Source organism: Rhyacophila brunnea, unplaced genomic scaffold (genome assembly GCF_057557595.1).
Source record: "Rhyacophila brunnea isolate RB1 unplaced genomic scaffold, BYU_Rbru_1.0 scaffold_13, whole genome shotgun sequence".
Lineage (NCBI taxonomy): Eukaryota > Metazoa > Arthropoda > Insecta > Trichoptera > Rhyacophilidae > Rhyacophila > Rhyacophila brunnea.
Genome location: NW_028232785.1, coordinates 5,184,495 through 5,206,195, shown reverse-complemented (window position 1 = coordinate 5,206,195; position 21,701 = coordinate 5,184,495).

Below are 21,701 nucleotides of genomic sequence, written 5' to 3'. Positions count from 1 at the left end.
GGATATTTGTTTTCATAAATTAGGCTCCAAAAATTATCAATACTTAAAGCTCTGGCTTACAGGACCACATTCTAGTGTCAATATTTCTTCTTCAAATGTGGCAAGGTGTGTACAATCTATATCTAATAAAACACATTTTTTTTATGGCTATTTCTTCCGCGTTTATATTATCATTAAATGTAAAAATATCATTCTTATTTAGAGAAATCCTTAAATCAAATGTTTGATATGTGATTGAAATACTGACTAACTTTTTTTGACTTTTATTTTAAAAATTTTTATATAATGCCTCATCGGTTTTAATAAAACCCACTTTCCATATTTCACCATCTTCAAAGGGTTTCTTATGTTTCATTAAAACATCTGCTATTACCAAATAAGGCACGGTAGCTGTCTGGATTTCTCATTAAACTTCTTGAGTAAAGTCTGTTGACCAGGCAATTGTGATTATAATAAATTGTCTCACTTTGTTTTTACGCAACTCAGCACCAGGCGGATAATTTCCATCATAGTTTCCATGGACGGTTTGAAAAAAATGTCTTTCAATGTTGCCTCTTTACGGAATTGATACACTCGAAGTACAAATAATACAAATATATTTTTCATTTGCCACAGTGGAAAAAAATACTCTTCCCATTTATTACGATAGTGCTATTATACATTTGGTTATATTTGCAATATACTCTGCGTTCTTTTAGATGATTCCTGCAACCACTCCCATGACATACTCCGCTAGTCTTGGATTTCCAGTGAGCAACTTAGAAGTACAGGAGCCATACGATGAAATACAGATTGAGTATCAAGACATTAAAAAAGAATTGGGCGAATATGAATCGATTACGAATATAGTCAGTCGCACTGCTAAACGTCAGCAAACACAATCTAACTTCACATATCCCAAAGTATTAGAAGCCGTAATAAAGTTAGAAAAAAAATCATTTAATAACGAAAATTTTGCGTGCAGTATTTGTTTTGTTTTTTTTTGCATCGTTACCTCTATTAAAGCTTCACAAAGCGTGTCATAAAAAATCAATAGCGAATAAAACGGAGAATGACGAGGCATTCGATCTAATTTCAAAAATTTTAATATAACGAATCATTCCAGTGAAAAGCCATTTAAATGTGACCAATGTGAATACTCTTGCATACGATCTGGTAATTTGAAAATACACAAAATGACGCATTCTGGCGAAAAGTCATTTGAGTGTGACCAATGCTATTACTCTTGCATACGATCCACTAGTATGAAATCACACAAATTGATTCATTCTGGTGAAAGACCATTTAAGTGTGATCAATGTGATTACTCATGTATAGTATCTGGTGATATTAAAAAACACAAAATGACTCATTCTGGTAAAAAGCCATTTAAATGTGACCAATGTGATTACTCTTGTATACAATCTCGTGATATGAAAATACACAGAAGGAGACATGTTGCAGAGCGATTCAAATGTGCACAATGTAATTACTCTTGTATAATAACATCTAGTAGAGTGAGCAGACACAAAATGCTTCATTGCGGTGAATTACCTTTAAAATGCGACGAATGTAATTACACTTGTATACAGTCTAATGGTATGAAAATACATAAAATGACTCATTCTGGTGAAAAGCCATTTAAATGTGACCAATGTAATTACTGTTCTATAACATCTACTAAGTTGAAATCACATAAAATGTCTCATTCTGGTGAAAAGCCATTTAAATGTGACCAATGTGATTACTCTTGTATACAATCCGGTTATATGAAAACACACAAAATGACTCATTCTGGTGAAAAGCCATTTAAATGTGACCAATGTAATTACTGTTCTATAACATCTACTAAGTTGAAATCACACAAAATGACTCATTCTGGTGAAAAGCCATTTAAATGTGACCAATGTCATTACTGTTGTACAACGTCTGGTAAGATTAAATTACATAAAATGTCACAATCTGGTGAAAAGCCATTCAAATGTGATTTATGTAATTACTCTTGTCTATGGTCTAGTTCTATGAAAAGACACAAAATGTCTCATTCTGCTAAAAACCATGTTAGTGTACCCAATGTAATTACACATCTATAAAATCGGATGCGAAGAAAAATCACAGAATGACTCATTCTGGTGTAAAGTTATTGCGATGTTGTCAAAGTGTTATTCGTATTGTGCACGTTCAAAATACATGAAACTACACAAAATTACTCATTCTATTGAAACGCCAATTAAAAGTGATTACTCAATTGTTATTACTCATTTACATGTAGTTTCATAAAATTGCAACAAAATGACTCATTCTTGTGAAAAGCTATTTAAATGTGTTCATTGCGAACTGAAAAAATATAGAACGTTACTTTTAATATCAGTCGTCGATTCCTTCAATTGCGAATACGCGATACCAGTTTATGTCAAAAATGTGTAAAGCGATTGGTCTCATTCTTCGCTTAATGCGTTTGTCAATTGCCTCATATGGAGTTAGAACAATCCAAAAAAACCTATAGCAGGGGTGGCAACTATTTTTTACATAAGATGTATATATTTAATAAACCATTTCTTTTCACAAAATTTGAGAATGTAATATTCCAAATAGTGAACATACATACCTTGAAAACACGTTTCAAATGACAAAAAGGTAGGCTGTCGTTTTATAATTTAGTGTAGACCACTATGTACATTTACCAAATCAAAATTTGGAGCCCCTACCACGGTACGAATGGTAACTCCTGGACCAACGGGATTAGCCCGATACGGTCATTTGGAAAGCGCGACGCAACGAGGTGCAGCCCCACCAAAGCCAAAGCACCCTAAACGACAGGTACCTGGCATGTTGCGTTAGTTCGAAATACAAAGCGCCCCCTGCATAAAAGTCGTACGTACCCCGAGTAACAACCTCACCCCAGCGGAATCAACAAACCCGACCTCGTCGATCGAATAACCACCCCAATCAACTTAGTACAAAACTGATTAACACTACGATGATCTGACTATCACAATCATACCGGCGTAACTTTATGAATAGTGTCATTTCTCGCCGTAAGTCAAAGGACCGCGAAAACGATAACTCTGGCGCCATCTCACGACAGCTTGTGGCAAACCAAGAACACCCCCATAATCTGCTATACCGACGACCTCCGTAGGACCCATAACACCTGAGCCGGGGACGATAATGACCAAAGGTACGACAATACCATAGGGGGCAATACCCGAGAGCCGACCTAAAGCCAATCCATAAACTTTGAATATAAAACTCGCCGATATTCGCCCCCATGCGGCGAGTAGAATCCCCACAGGCGTCGACCCTACCCCCACACCTATAACAGACGCCAAGGAGGCATTAAACAATCTTGAAGAGAAGGCCTCCTTTTCTACCTGACGACCTGCAGACTAAACCTGCCCACCTCTCCCTTCATCTCCCTCTGCACCACCGCCAGAAGGCCCCGAACTCAGCAACTTGCTCGCCAAAAACATTAAGTACCATTATCAACCGCATCGTTATTTAATAAATCTTCATATTTCTATTTGAAATATTTCTCCCATCTCCTTGTTTTTTTTTTGTGTCAATCTATTAAGAATTTACAACTTTCAAATCATTGCCGTTTAATTCTATATAACCCGCGATTCTTTTTAAAGTAATCTCTATAAAACGAACATTCTCTCATAGCTTTATTGAATATTATAATAGTGTTTTTCTCATGCAATATAACTGTAAAATGTGTTGGTAATTAACTAATATTAATCTGTATGTTTAAGAACAAGATTCCTTGTTAGTGTTACCTAGGATTAACTCTAGTAATATTATCTCGATAATTCATATCATATAAATATTATCTCTGTTGTACTATATCGTTAATTTCTTTTTTTATCTTCCGTTTTGTATTTCGCGGCTTTGGTTCTCAAACCACCGTCATCTGGCGGAATCCCCTAGAGTCCAGATGTGCTATTATTGGGTTTTGATTGTTTGTATCAATTTAAATAATATGTATCTTTTTCTTTCTTTTATATGTCTATTTCACGATGCGATCTCTGTACCTTAGTTATAATAAATAAATTTTAATATTGAATACAATAACTTCATACACTGATATTTTAAAAATTACTAGCATTCTGCAGTCTGATCTAGATGCTATCGCGCAATGGTCTTTTTTGAATAAACTTGAATTTGCTACCTCCAATGTCATGTTATTTCATACAGTCGTTCAAGGCACACCTTATTGTTCCGATACACATTGTCTGGTATAATAGTGAGTAGGGTAATGGAGGTAAATGATTAGGGTGTATTATATGATGCAAAGTTTACTTTAAATCAGCATATTCTTTACATCAGTACTAGATCTAGCAAAATGCTTGGTTTTGTTATGAAGATTTCAAGATCATTTGCAAACGTCCGAGTGCTACGTAGGTACATTATACGTATCATTTGTGTTGAGTATTCTTGAACATGCCAGCATTATTTGGAGACCTAACAGATCCGTCCACACAATTAAGCTGGATCGAGTCCACAATAGATTTCTTAGATTTCTCTACCTACTTAAAAACATACTGATTCTTTCCTTATGACAGAGATAATAGTTTTCTTTTGGGTATGCTATCAATGCAATCTCAGTCCACCCGAAGAATGATTGCTCTATTAAAGCATTTCTCTTTACTTATTCGTGGGTTCGTTTACAATCCGTATATACCTACTTGCAAATATTAATTTTCATGTTCCCACCAATATTACTCGTAACACTACCGTCTTCATGATACCTCGTCGCAAAACTGATGTGCTTTTTCATGATGCTGTGTATCGTGCGATTAACTTGTCTTATTTGATGGCACCATTAAGGTTGGTTTGTTTTTAATTAATTACAATCATGTTTTTTGACGTGTTAAATAGGGTAAATTTATAATTATATTTATTATTTTACTCTAATATCTACATAAGCATATTCTGTCTTTTCTACTTTATTGTTATACTGGTTGTTATTTTGTAATTAAACCATTTTTATAATTTTGTATTATGGCGCATTGCCCAATCGCTGTAATGCCGTAATACTCTTTTCTAAATAAATAAACAAATAAAAATAATATACAAATTAATCCTCGAGTTTAATTTCAGTGTTTTATTATCTGTGCCTTTTTAAAACTTGTGCCACCTACTCCGGACTCCTGTTCCTCAACATTTTTGATCTGGGGCTAAAGTGAGGTACCTACCTAGCCAAACAACCTGCCAAGCAGTGTTGCCAACCGTACTATAATTATAGTATTTGTACTATAATTTTCGTTTGCGTACTATGTACGATATAAAACAGGTATAGTACGCCCAAAATACTATAATTTTAATAAATCGGAAAAAAAGTTGCCAATAGAAGAAAAACAACGCCAAAATAATCCGTGAAGCAAAAAAAAATAATCACCATGTCTAAAAAAAGGTGAAGTTAATTACTTAACACAGCGATTTCCAAACTGGGAGGCGCGGAGTGTTGCAAAGGGAAGCGCGAAAAGTTTAACACAATTAATGTAGTCACAGGTTTGCAGTTTGCAAATGCATAGTTTATAAAATGGCCGCTAGTTATAAACTACACAAAAAAACAGTCCTATAAAAGGTTGTTTGCAAACCATTCTGCAAATATGGAGACTAATTTTATAATCCCTCACTTCTATACTATTGTGAAGAGCAATGGCTATCTCGTAAAAAAATAAATAAAAGGGAAAATTAATCATAATGTTGAAATTTGAGGCAAATTTGTTTAGGAACGATAATTTTGTTGTTAAACATGTCTATTTGGTTGAAATTAAAAAAAAAAAATGAGTGAATAAATCAATCGAAGGACCACTAATGCATTCACTGATTTAAAACGATAAAGTGAAAGCATTCATAAAAAATTGGAGCTTAAGAAATCAAAATGACAAAAAAAAAGTTCGCCATGTCTCACTTTTAAATGATTTCTACGCCAGATATATTGAAGCAAACAAAAATCTATTTACTGAGTTCTTGGTTAGTTTGCTAATGCACTTTTCATATTATTTTATTAATAGTAAAAAAGGCACCTGCGCTGCTTTATTTCGGAGCGATTAAATATTTTAAATATGTGGTTGAAAAATCCTGACCCGGGGGGTCCGCTTCAGGATGTGGGGTCCATGATAGAATCCATTTGTCAATGAACGAGGATGAATTTGGATCGACTACTATTGAAATTGATTGTGCTAATAAACAAGCGTCAAAAATTAATGTAATATAAGTAGTAAAACCTTGTTAATTTTTTTTCATTTTTGTATTCGTAAGTAGGTACATTGTTGACTATTTAAAAAGGTGTCTGTATTATTTAATAAAATAAGGGGGGCGCCTAGATTAGATTTTTTAAAGGGAGGCGTGGTAACATAAAGTTTGGAAACCACTGGCGTAACATTTGAATTTTGTCTAAAAAACGAGACGTTAATTTATTTAAAAAACAAGACGTTAATTAATTACCCCACGTTTAATTTTTTGAAAATGCCGAAAATTATTGGTCACTCAACGCGTACTATATTTTTTGCCGAAATACTATAATTTTGAAGGCACTGTACTATAATTCCACTTTCAAAATATGGCAACACTGCTGCCAAGTCTCACTGGCTACAGAACCAATAATAATACCATAAATGACTAGGTATACTCGACAATCAACCATATTTTTGACATCAATGACGCGACTCGCAAAATTTAGATGGATCTTGTCATGTTATTTTATAACATAACACACTAAGTCAAGGAAGTCTTTACGAGGGCAACACTACACAAAAGTACGACCGGACCACGCCTGCGCACGGGATAGTTTGTACGGAGTTCGCGACACTATTTCCGGCGCTATAGGAGATAGCGGGCTTTCTACACGAAGGCGAAGCGGGAGTCGAGCTCTCAGTCTTGATCGTTCGAAGGAAGCAGACGTCTTGGCCAGTTCCGAGCCTCGGACCCTGGGCACAGGGCTTTCGATTTCCTGACGTTTTGGAGACGAGGACGATGGCCATCTGAAGGACGTCCCCCCCACGCCAGGAGATCGGAGGAACTCCACGGTCCCCACACGTTTGAAGACGCACTCCTCGATTCCGTCCTGGAAGGAATCGAGGGCAGCGAAAAGGCTGGAGAGCCTTTTGTATAATTGGTATTTATTGTTCATTTATGTTACGGTCCACCGAAGTAGTCTTTGTTTCGAATTAGCTTTTGGGTTTTTGTTCTTATTTATTTAAATATTGTATCGCATTAGGTGCTCGTGATTCACTTAAGTAATTATACATTTTTATACACTGTAGCCCGCGAGTTATCTTATTTATTAATATACAATTGTTGAAATTTCTCTACTTGCTTTTCATTTAATTTTCCTTATCACTATTGTCTCTATGCATCATCATAGAGTGGCGCTCAAACCGAGATATTTATATTTATTCCATCTTTATGTAATTTATTATTATACAGGAACATCCAACGAATGAGTGTAGTAACCGGACAGGTAACTGAGGTCTTAGAGGTAATTGTCAATCTACCCACGACCCTGCTTCATCCTATTTCCCCGAGTCTCATGCTTATCCCTATCCCGTTCCACATTCCCATCCCATCCATACCTATTCCTTACCCCCATTAAATAATTATATGACAATCTTTCATCATAACGCAGAGCCTGGCCACAAGACTGCGCGCTATCTCTGTGCACTGTTAACAGTTTTCTCAAATTAAAAATTTGAAATTACGCATATTGGACTTGGTCTTGGCAGATGCAGATTGTAACGCACAGGTGACAGGTGACAGGTGTAACATTGTTCAGGAAGATGCTTAGCATCCTGCTCTATTAGTTGAGTTGCCAGTCGATTATCACAATTTTTCCAATATTTATCTTAGAAACAGCAATATTTTCTATTCTGTTAACTCGGAAACTTCCTTTTTTAATAAATGGAATTTATTCTAAGGTAGAGTATTGATTGGAATGCTTTATAATAAAGTACTTACTGGTAATGCTTCACTCGTGACATTATTAAATCCATCGGCTTGAAAACCATCTATCATTAATGATGGAAGTGCCCGAATGATTATAGTGCTTTCTCCGATATGCGCAAAAGGGATCATCAAGATTGTTATGATACTTGACCCACTGAGTATGTATACCTGAAATCCTACGACTGGCAACCCGAACAGCGCCAAACGCAGCCAATCACAAACACACAGGCTATGAGTTTTGTCCTGTGTGAATCGAACCCAGACACGGCTTGAAATGGACCGGAGCGCAAGAGAGCTCTGTCCCGGTACATAAGGTCCCCAAAATTATCGCTCCGCCATCTCATGAAAAAAATACTTGACCGTCTGAGATAAATATGCCATATTACTACCTATAACAAAAACTAACACTCTTATTTTTATAAGATAGGTACACATAAAATTAGATACTTAACTAGGTTAATATTATATTTATTATTCCGGATGCGAGTATCATAACATTATTTTTATGAAAAAAATGATGGCAAGTACAAAAGTACACTAAAAATAAAACAAACAACTATACAACTAAATTTTATTGTCAAAAAAATATCCTAGACATAATAACATATTGATGAACAGATTGACAAAATTAGAAAGAATTTATAATTGTATAAACTAATTGTTGAAATATTTAAGTACCTATAACATTTTTCTTTATTATCTTTATTACATTATACTAAAATCCTTCTAAAACAAAAAAAAATATTAAAATATAGATAAAAAGACAAAACAACATTGAAATTTCTTTATATAGTAGCTCGATCATGGTTTAGAAAGGTATATTTCCCTTATTAAACCTGTTGTACCTACTTATAAATAAATAATAAAAAAGCCTTTTTATTTCTTACAGATACAAAAGTAAATGACAGTGAATTGACTAGGTATATCTAATGTATATATAACCTATAATTATATCTGTTATGTATAAATATAGGGTAAGAGGTACAATGATGGGCCAGTTAAGCGAATGGCTTGCTTTGATTGGTCAGAACAAGCTTATTAATGCGGTTTTATTGAAATGCAATTTTTTTTCGTGTTCACAAAGCATGTATATTGATATATATGTGTACATATTTTATAATACCAAACATGGTTATTACAAAAAATATAAATGAAAAAAAAATCGCAAAAAGTACAGTGATGGGCCACGCTCATATAGTGATCGGCCACTTTCCAGACAGTGATGGGCCACCCGTCTTTTTCTGCATAAATTGAACAACTAAGGCATAATTTTCAATAAAATAATGAATCAACGTGTCTAATCTTATGATATAATCAACAAACATACTCCTTTATCTCACCGTTGATGTAATAAAAGAGGATAGAGTGACAGAGAGTGTATTCTAAGGTCTTAGAAAATTATCGACCTATCTGTTGAATACTTCATCACCTGAGTCACTAAATAAAACATCAATCTCAATTGAGACATGGACCTGCTGAGATTTTGGAACGCAATTTGAATGGAAGCTATCTTTATACACTGAAAATTTTAATTTAATAAGATGTTTTATTATTATTTCACAAATCGCACAACGATTTTGGCCGCCATTTTTTTAACTATAATTTTTGATTGCCTCTACTTTCAATTGCCTCATTAAAATGTGTGGTTTTTGCCTTTATTCTTTTTATCTTCCTCTGCACTTTTCTTGTTTTCCATTTTTTGATCTTAAATATCTTTATATTTTTGCGAAGTGATGGCGAATGGAACTCTTTGTTAAACATGTTTATCGTTTATTTTTGGTATCTGAGGCCATGATAATGCTTGAATTAGAACTGTAGATATATTAACCATATGTTCATTTATTTCTTCCATGCGTTCAGTATCTATTTCCATGTTGCATTCTCTGACGGCACTGACACGTTAGATACATTTAATTGGGTTATATTTTTTATGCTCTTGCTGTTGTCAGATAATGACTTAATTTGATTAAGTTTTTCCGTAATCGGTAAGTATGGTATAAAAATGTTTTATCTGTTTACCTCAGCTAGTATTTAGAATATTTTTAAGATTTTTTTTCTGTTTAATTGCCCACTACATTCGTTAAATCTTTAAGGATGAAAACAGCATTTTGCGATATTTTGCAGCTTTAACTGGAGGCATTAGGATTATAGTGCTATAAGATGTATTTCAAATAAAATTTTAGACAAAGCTCACTAACTTGGTAGATAAGATGTGACTTATGCCTTTCGATAAATAATATAGGAAACTCTATTCACAGAGTAACCAGATTCGGATAGAAAATATTTCCAATGTATTGTGTATTGTGGCACTCCGATTTTTTTTTTGCAACTTCACATAGTGATCCCCCATTTTTATAAAAGTATGCAACAGCATCATCTATTGTTTTAACATCATATTTAAACTTAAATTATTCAGTATTTTGATATTCTGAAAGAAATGGGAAGTTAAATGTTTCTAAATACAGTGATCGGCCAGTACAAATTCAGTGATCGGCCACGTGGCCAACGACTGTCTAAAATTAAAATAACATAAAAATAAAAACGGCAGGTACCATAGTGCATTATAAATATTGTATTTAGCATAAAAAAGTTAACTAAAAGTAAAAAACCATTTTTTCAGTCATGGGCCAGCCCGGCCCATCATACAACTGCTATATATATTTAGTGCAGTAAATGGCCACCCAGCTAGATGTGTCATATTAATTTAAAATTGTCGTAGACTTAACATAACTATATGTTTGACTTTGTTAAACATGTTTATCGTTTATTTTTGGTATCTGAGGCCATGATAATGCTTGAATTAGAACTGTAGATATATTAACCATATGTTCATTTATTTCTTCCATGCGTTCAGTATCTATTTCCATGTTGCATTCTCTGACGGCACTGACACGTTAGATACATTTAATTGGGTTATATTTTTTATGCTCTTGCTGTTGTCAGATAATGACTTAATTTGATTAAGTTTTTCCGTAATCGGTAAGTATGGTATAAAAATGTTTTATCTGTTTACCTCAGCTAGTATTTAGAATATTTTTAAGATTTTTTTTCTGTTTAATTGCCCACTACATTCGTTAAATCTTTAAGGATGAAAACAGCATTTTGCGATATTTTGCAGCTTTAACTGGAGGCATTAGGATTATAGTGCTATAAGATGTATTTCAAATAAAATTTTAGACAAAGCTCACTAACTTGGTAGATAAGATGTGACTTATGCCTTTCGATAAATAATATAGGAAACTCTATTCACAGAGTAACCAGATTCGGATAGAAAATATTTCCAATGTATTGTGTATTGTGGCACTCCGATTTTTTTTTTGCAACTTCACATAGTGATCCCCCATTTTTATAAAAGTATGCAACAGCATCATCTATTGTTTTAACATCATATTTAAACTTAAATTATTCAGTATTTTGATATTCTGAAAGAAATGGGAAGTTAAATGTTTCTAAATACAGTGATCGGCCAGTACAAATTCAGTGATCGGCCACGTGGCCAACGACTGTCTAAAATTAAAATAACATAAAAATAAAAACGGCAGGTACCATAGTGCATTATAAATATTGTATTTAGCATAAAAAAGTTAACTAAAAGTAAAAAACCATTTTTTCAGTCATGGGCCAGCCCGGCCCATCATACAACTGCTATATATATTTAGTGCAGTAAATGGCCACCCAGCTAGATGTGTCATATTAATTTAAAATTGTCGTAGACTTAACATAACTATATGTTTGAATATCCAGCATTACGATTATTAAATAAAAAGTATAATTAGTAATATAGTTAAAGAGGTCTTACCTTCCAAAGTATGTTATTTCCTTAACAAAAAGTTAAGCAATTGTCAGACAAAATGCAAAAGGTGTGACTTGGTATACAAAATGGTCACTTATAGGGTCAGTCCTGCTACTTATACAGGAAATAATGTGCTAGAACCGAAGTATATGATGTTGTGAGTCACATATAGGAACAAATACCTATTTTTTGTGTTTAACTGCTGAGTGGCCCATCACTGGAGGGTGGCCCACGATTGTACCTCTTACCCTATCTATGTATATTATATTATATTTAAACAGTGTTATGTAGTATTTATATAGTATATATTTTTGTAATAATTGTAACTTAAATAATATTTTAGTTTGTTTGTTTGGTTTGTAAGACCCTCTCTTCGGGTGAAGGCCTCCTCCAAAGAAAGAAGTCCACTGGACTCTGAGATAGATGCAAGGTTTGTTGTATTGCGTGGTTGTATATTCCTTTGGAGGGTTTTGGTCGTGATCTTCCTCGGTGACCAGCCGCAGTAGCGCACCCAGGGGGGGGGGCAAAGGGCCTTGCCCCCCCCAAAAACATTGAAATTGAAAGCCAATAGATTAGACAAATAAAAACACGGCAAAAAAATGATTTGAAATTCTCCAGCACCCTCTAGAAAAATTTCTTAGATTTTAATTTCTAACACAAAAATTTCGAAACACTAATGTCGGGTTTTTTTAGAAACTCAATCCCTAATGGAAATGTCAAAAAATTCTCGGTGTCCACCCGAATTCCGGAGTGGTGTACACCGTGTGCAATAGACAAAAGTCCGATAAACGAGAAATTAGGCTGTGTTCTGTTAGGTAGGTTTGTGTACCTATAAGTTAAATGCAATAATACTTTCTTTCCATTTTCAATTAATATTTTGGAACTTTATTACACTATTAAAAAACCCAAAATCGACGATAAAAATTCGGCGAAAAGTACGACTACACCCACCACCATGGGCTGACAGGGCTACAGCCTGGGGGCCCGGGCTTAAGAGGGCCCGGCGTGGCGGCTTGTCTAATTGTGAAATAAACACACACCAGAAATTTGTTATATTATAAAAATAAAAATCGCATGTGGCACTATACTACTTAATCAAAATTAACATAAAAAATATGAAGTATGATGAAAATATGATATACGTAACTACATGATAATAATTCACGTGTATCATTTTATATTACAATTATTTTTAGTGTTTCTAGGAAAATAAAAATGGTTATTTATCCAATATCGAAGGGTCGAATGCTACTTGGCTACCACAAGAGGGGGTCGCGACCAGTGGTTCATAGTATGTTAACGATCGATAATATGATATGAGGTCCGACAAATTAAGAATTCAAGGGAATTATTTAACAATATAGATAAATCCACGGAATACCATTTGGGAACAATACTGTAGAACATCACATTCCCCTTAACCCTGGTGATAGGTAAGGGGACCCGCCAAACATTCATGATGTGGGGGCCATGCCCACCACAGTCGCTGGTGGTGTAAATTTAAAAAAAAACATTTTTTTCGGTGGAATTCAGCATAAATATTCTGGCTCTAGACCAGTGGTTCTTAACCGGTGCGCCGCTGGCTTGTTGCAAGTGCACCGCGAAAATAATGATAAAAGCAAAAAAATCCGCGAAATAGCGAAAACCGAAAAAGTCCTTCGTGAAATTATGAAAGCCGATGAAAGATCTAATGTGATTGCCGAATCGATCGCACGCGTCTACCGTTGGCCTCACAGGCTTTCGTTTCATAAATTAAAACAAAATAGTGGATCAATATCTATGCTGCAAAGAAAAGATGTTTTTGATTCTATTTCTTCATATTTAGAACAATCTAAAATATCATGGAGGAATTTGTATGGATGGTGCTCCGTCAATGTTAGGCTCATTTAAAGGATTTGTTACCTTCGCGAAAACAAGAAACCCTAACATTATATCTACGCAGGGAATCTGTATAGTTTCGAAAACATTACCGCAGTGCTAAAACCTGTACTAGACTAATATGGTAAATTTCATCAAATCCAGACCTTTAAAAACAGGCATTTAAAAAAAAACATGCAAAACTGCATTTCTATGGAAGCTAAGTACATTCGTACTTAGCTTCTTTTTGACACTGAAGTGAGGTGGTTACAGTGGCGCACCCAGGGGGGGGGGGGGCAATGGGCCCTGACACCCCCCAAACATGAAAATTATCAGAATGATTTTAACCATTGAAATTGAAATTGAAGCTTAGACAAATAAAAACACTGGCGAAAAAATGATTTGTAATTCTCCAGCACCCTTTTAGAACAATTTCTTAGATTTTAATTTCTAACACAAAAATTTCGAAACACTAATGTCAGGTTTTTTTAGAAACTCAATCCCTAATGGAACTGTCAAAAAATTCTCGGTGTCCACCCGAATTCCGGAGTGGTGTAGGTCATGGCTGGGGAGGGCTGACATGGCTCTAGCCTGGGGGCCCGGCGTGTCGGGTTGACCAGATAAGTGAGATAAACACACATCATAAATTAGCTTTAATAGTAAAAAAAGTCGCCTGCGGCGCTATTATACTGCATGGCCATTAACATTTTCAATTACTTATATAATTGTGTAATATATTTTTTGATTATTATGTGTCGATACTCGACAGCTCCATTATTAAAGTGGATGTATTGAAAATCGCCAATAATTCACTGTATAAGTACCCTTAATTTGAACTAAAACACTTGAAAAACGTTAATGTAGTGTTTCACACTGCGTTTAATCTTAGCGATAGGTAGGGGGCCCACCAAATATCCTAGCCTGAGGGCCCGTTTCAGGATATGGGGACCATGGTGTAGGTACAGCGAGTGCAATAGACAACGAGAAATTAGGCTCTGAAGAAGAAAAAGAGCCTATGGGACTATTTTACATTCTCCTCCTTGGGCCCCCCCCAATATTAAATCCTGGGTGCGCCACTGACCAGCCGTATTGGAAGATAGTTTTTGTTTCTTGTTATAATAATATGTTCATGTATGAGATCTTCGTGGGGGGGTGGGTTGGTTGCTATGTGTTCTTGTCTTATATAACTGGTATTTTTGTTGACTAAGAAGTTCACCATACCCGGTTTAGGGGCTTCTTCTGATAGGCTATTTGATTTTCGAAACGATGTCTGTGGTTGGAGCGTTTTGTTCTTTTTGGTGGCTTGAATGTTTCTATCGTTCTGTGGAAGGGGGTTATTTTTAGGTGATGTAGGGAGTGTTCTTTTATTGTGAGGTTTTACTATGATCAGTTTCAGTACATAATTATTTTAAATCCACAAGTTTAGTGGATTTTATCGGTCCGTCGTATTTATAAGTCCGATAATTAATCATTATTAAATTTTATGGAAAATTCTGATAATTTCAAAAATGCCATAACTTCTCAATTGTCATGTAATGTTGATGCGATGCGTACAGAATTAGAATTGTCTCATTCGGTTGATCTGGACTCAAGTTCTAGACTAATTTAAATACATGAATAATAAAGTTTATATATGTAAGATAACAACTATTTTTTTTTATAAAACCTAAAGAAATTATCATAATAGCTTATATGAGCCAATATGAGTTAATTTGTGTGCCTTCATCCAACAGTTGATATACATGTGAAATTACAGTTGTTCCATTTAAAACTTTCGCCCGAATGTGTAAATTTGTGTGATTTCATATTACCGGAAGTTATACACGAGAAACTAATAATATCACATTTAAACCACTTTTCAGCAGTGAGTCACTTTGTTTATTTTCATCGCACCGGATGTAATATATTATGAATAATCACATTATTCATCGAATCAGACAATATGTTGGTCATATTTAAGAGTCTATTCACGAGAAAAAGTCGTTTTAAGTAATTTCATTTTACCAGATGTTGACCAGATGTTGATTTTACCAAATGATAACATTTATAATACTCTTCAACAGGATAAGTCTTTTGTGTAATTTCATATTTCGAGATACAAGAGTAATTAATTTGATCTCATTTAAATGGCTTTATACCAGAATGAGTAAATTTGTGTACTTTATAATTCAATAAACGAGTAATTACATTGCCATTAAAAATTAAAAAGCCTTTTCACCATAATGAGTCATTTTGTGTAATTTCAATTTATCAGATATTATTGATGAGTAGTCACATTGGTCACTTTTAAGTGGCTTTTCATCAAAATGAGCCATTCTGTGTTTCTTCATGTTACGAGATGTAATACAAAAGTAATAACAGTTGTCACATTTAAATAGCTATTTATCAGAATTCGTCATTTTGTGTAATTTCATATCGTTAGATCGGATACAACAGTTATTTCATTGTTTACAATTAAATAGCTTTTCACCAGAATGAGTGATTTTGTTTTTCTTAATGTTACGAGATGTTATACAAAGGTAATAACAGTGGTCTCATTTAACCATTAGAATGCTACGCAACGGTATATCATTGTTTTCGATTATGGCGAGGAATGCTAACAACGATCGTCGTTTTGCTTTTGATGCCTGCAATGTAAAGTTAATTTGGGAACATACTTCTGCCTCAGTGGTACGAAACATTCTATCTATTTAGATTTATTGTTGTGTAATATACCCTGATTGATATATTATGTTCTGTGATTGGATAGGTTTAAAAATGACAACTTTTGTATTTTTTTTCATAGCATCTGCATCTTTTTAATGAAAACATAAAGTTTCATATACAAATTTCCATTACAATAACAATATAAACGTATTTCATTTTTGATTTGTTTGCAGTAAAATTTTTGGTGGAAGGATATTGTTTTATTTTATTTTATACATTTGGAACAGCGGGAAAAGTATTTTAGAGCAGTGTTTCCTTAAAAATACTTAATTAATATTAACTTACTTACTTATTTCTAATTTACTTATGTAAAATACATGGATCGTGAGTCCCTGAAGGGACCGTAGATGTTCTATTAAATTAAAGTGGATTTATACTATATAAATACAATTTTATTTATAAAAAAAATAATTAACTAAAAATCATTTGCAATATTTTAAATTTTCCAATAAGCAAACACCATCAAGACCTTTTTCACAATTCAACCATATTGTACGCGATATTTTAACGAGACCACCATTTTTCCTACTGCAAACAATGCAAACTTTTTCTTTTCGGCCGGGTAATTTCCTAATTCCACTATTTTGTATTATCTTTCGTGTGGGATTATGTGCATCCGACAAATTTTTTTTTTTTACCATCCAACCTTTTTAATAGTTTCTATGATATATGATAATCATTTTGCAGGAATTAAAATTATAATCCAAATGAGGAATTATTTTCTCAATAAGATGTTATGGGGAGTACGTGTTGTTAGCTAACGCAATCGAATGGAATTAAAATAATATTTTGAAGTAACCGATTGTTTCCAATAGCTGTTAAAAATCAAAACAAGATAGTTCGTTTCGCTCGCACACGTGATCGTCAGTATGATAGAGCGAGAAAGAGAAGTTCAATTAATTTTAACGGCACACGAAGCAGGGGATATCTAATTGCCTCATTATCTATTCAAAACGATAAATTAATTACAAAACGTGTTTTCATAATATTCCGATTTCGCAGAATCAATAAGAGTGGTAAGGTGTCTAAAAATAATACATTGCTTTAATTGATCGACAATTATTGGTAGCAATCCTTGAGCGGATTTTGCACAACATCATACCAGCCAAAGGGTTAAATAGCTTTTTACCATAATGAGTCATTTTGTCTAATTTTATATCGCTAGATTGGAAACAACAGTAATTTCATTGTTTACAATTAAATAGCTTTTCACCAGAATGAGTGATTTCGTGTTTTTTCATATTAGAAGATGTTATACAAGAGTAATTACATCGGTCACATTTAAATGGCTTTTCACCAGAATGAGTCATTTTATGTAATTTTAGATTACCAGATGTTTTACAAGAGTAATAACATTTGTCACATTTATATGGTTTTTCATCAGAATGAGTCATTTTGTGTATTTTCATATTGCGAGATGTTGTACACGAGTAAATACATTGGTCACATTTGAATGGTTTTTCACCAGAATGTGTCATTTTGTGTATTTTCATATTCTGAGATGTCATACAAGAGTAATCACAATCATCACATTTGAATGATTTTTCACCAGAATGAGAAAATTTGTGTATTTTCATATTAGATGATGTTATACTTGAATAATCACAAAGATCACATTTAAATTGCTTTTCACCAAAATGAGTCATTTTGTGTTTTTTCATATCACTAAATGTTTTAGAAGAATAATTGCAATCGACACATTTAAATGGGTTTTCACCAGAATGAGTCATTTTGTGTATCTTCATCGCACTGGATGTAATACATGAGTAATCACACTGATCACAAATAAATGGCTTTTCACCCGAATGAGTCATTTTGTGTTTTTTAATCGTATCAGAGCGTGAAGTAACGTAAATACACTTGTCACACTTAAGAGGCTTTTCACCAGAATGAGTCATTTTATGTAATTTCATCTTACTAGATGTTTTGAAAGAGTAATTACATTGGTCACATTTAAATGGCTTTTCACCAACATGGGTCATTTTGTGGCTTCTCATCGAACAAGATATTATACATGAGTAACTACATTGGTCACATTTATATAGCTTTTCATCTGAATGAATTATTTTGTGTAATTTCATCTTACTATATGTGTTTGATGAGTAGTCACATTGGGAACATTTAAATGGTTCTTCTTTAGAGTAATTTAATTTGTCTAGTTTCGACAAAGCAGATTGACTGCCGAATGTCTTATTACGAATTTTTTTATTAATTTTGTTTAGATTATTGAAATCAGTAGCAATTATTTCATGTAACACCAATTCTTTTTTAATGTCTTGATCGTCATTCTGTATTTCATCGTATGGCTCTTGAACTTCTAGGATTCTCTCTGACAATCCGAGACTAGCGGAATAGGGTATTGCAGTGGTTACAGGAATGAACTAAAAGAATGTGGAGTATTGCATTAACATGAAGTCAAAACAACATATAAATATGATAAAACAGTATTTTAAAAATCATTTAAAAATAAAAATCATCAAAAAACTTAAATAAATTATTTCGGACGGTTCTTTTTGTTCCCATCACGACATATTATTATCCGGTGCGTAATATAAGGATACGTATAAGACCTAAAGTTATCACTTATATGAAATTGAGCGACATATTTTCATTTGGAGGATTCATAAAAAAAACTGGGAACCTAATTCTAGTTACCAATATTCGTTGACTGACATATTTTTAGCAGCACACTTCTACACCTTACTGAGTGCAAGTCACACAAACTATAGTAGTTAAAATTTATAGAATATTGGGTATCGAATTGATTTACTGGTAAGCATTCCAAATTTAACCAAGTTGAATTTAACAAGTTTTCTTCAGGGTTTTGTATCAGAAACATACTCTAAATTAAAAACAACTGAAAATTAGTATCCGATTTAGTAGTGAGCAAATCTGTTGAAAGGCTCTGGGAAAAACAATGGCTATGTTTAAAAAAAATTGATATTTGTTGAAGCAACTCCTACTATCGGTTTAGGTTAGATTTAGTGAGAGAGGTGGTTTCGAAGTAGTGTCTTCACAGTACCAACAAGCTTAAAAGAAAGTGCTGAATGTTGTATGAAAAGCGAGCACGGGTAAAGCATATTATATCAAAACAGGTGTAACTTGCTACACTGGCAGAAATGAAGCAGTTTGACTTGTTTTTAATGAACATTTTACTCGGGTTCTAATGTTTCTATTCTTGAATAGTGAAAGATTAACGAGATAAACGACAGTTAGATCTAAACACGCATTCCTTTACCCGCCCCTTATATCACCATTTCATCCTGTTATGTAACCTACTAATGACGAGTTCGTTCAAGTGCATTTATTCCCACTTTCAGTTATATCCTTGTTATACATTGAAAACTTACATATCACACGTCAAATTTTTACGTACCTATATTTATTATAATATTTAATAGTCTCAGAGTAATAAAATAAAAGAGTACAGTAGAAATATTATTAACAAACTATAAAACGTTATACCACCATGCTGTTTCTCAGTATGGTTATCAAAATTAAACGCAACATAGTTAAATATATTTTACATTTATACTGAATACACTAAACATAATTAACTACTACTAACCCTAATATTTACCGGCGTGGTTTCCAAAAAATATTTAATTCAGCCATAGAAATTCTATCTTACTCCTACGCATATTGCGGAGACATGAGTGTGCTGAATCCTTTCTCATTCGCACTTATGGTTCGTTTTGTTCAGGCCTTGCTAATAGTCTCATGTGTTAATCGTTAGATATAGACTACATTCCTATTTGGACACCGACCATTAGGGATCAGGTTGACATCAGGATGAGGTTAATATAATGACGGCACGTTTGGTGCACACCATTATGTTAATTTAATATAGATTTAAAATAAATAAATTATTATATATTTACCTGATTTACAGGGTTGCATTCGGAATACGAGCAAGTAGGTTGAGGGTAATCATAATTGCTTTGCGCTACATGCTTTTGAAACATCTCATTCTCTGAGTCATCTCGCTCGAAATCAGTCTCAAATTTGATATTGGTAGAGTAGTTTGAAGGGATCTAAAAAATTTAAATAATAAAAAAAAGCATATCAGTGTCTTCATATTTCTATATTATATAGCAGTGATTGCGAACCTATGGCACGCGAATGTTAAATGAACTAAAAATAGTAGGTACAATAATTATTATTTGCGCCAAATTGAGGTGGCCGTAATCCTTATATCTCAAATCCCAGTATTATTGTCACAAAACCGAGTCACCGGCAGTCAGTGGCGCACCCAGGGGGAGGCAGGGGGCCCTGGTACACCCCAAAATAAAAATGATCAGAATGTAATTCACCAGCACCTTTATAGAAAATTGTGGTTGTGGTGGAATTTGGCATAAATATTGTAGCTCTTGAGTCTAGACCAGTGCTTTTCAAACTTATTCATACCATGGGCCCCCGAAATCAGAAAATAAAAATTCAAGGCTCACCTCCTCAAAAATTTTAGTCTTTAGTGACCAACAGTCAGTGGCGCACCCAGGGATGGGCAAGGGGCCTGGCACCCCCCAAACATAAAAATTATGAGAATGATTTAAAACATTGAAATTGAAAGCCATTTAAAAATACCTTTGGGCTTAGACAAATAAAAACACGGCAAAAAAATGATTTTGTAATTATTCTCCAGCACCCTTTTTAGAAAAATTTCTTAGATTTTAATTTTTACACAAAAATTTCGAAATACTAATGTCGGGTTATTTAGATACCCAATCCTTAATGGAACTGTCAAAAAATTCTCTGTGTTCACCCGAATTCCGGAGTGGTGTAGGTCATAGCTTGGAAGGGCTGACAGAGCTCTAGCCTGGGGGCCCGGGTTATGGGGGGCCCGGCGTGTCAGATTGACCAGATAAGTGAGATAAACACACATCATAAATTAGCTTTAATAGTAAAAAAAGTCATGACCATTTTTAATTACTTATATAACTGTGCAATATATTTTTTGATTATTATGTGTCGATACTTGACAGCTTTATTATTAAAGTAGATGTATTAAAAATCTCCAATAATTCACTGTATAGGACCCTTAATTTGAACTAAAATACAATTTGGAAAACGTTAATTTAGTTTTTCATACTGCCTTTAATCTTAGCGGTAGGTAGGGGGTTCGCTAAATATCCTAGCCTAAGGGCCTGTTTCAGGATGTGGGGACCATGGTGTAGGTACACCGAGTGCAATAGACAAAAGACCGATAAACTAGAAATTAGGCTGTGAAGAAGAAAAAGAGCCTATGGGACTAATTTACATTCTTTTCCTTGGCCCCCACCCCCCCCTAACTGCCGGCAGTCACGGGTCATTATAGACCGTGATGCAAATAACATTGAGTTACCTCAACTAATAAGCAGCAAGCGGACGTGGGCAAGTTGTTATACCTTACCGTCGTTTCTTACATACAGCGTGA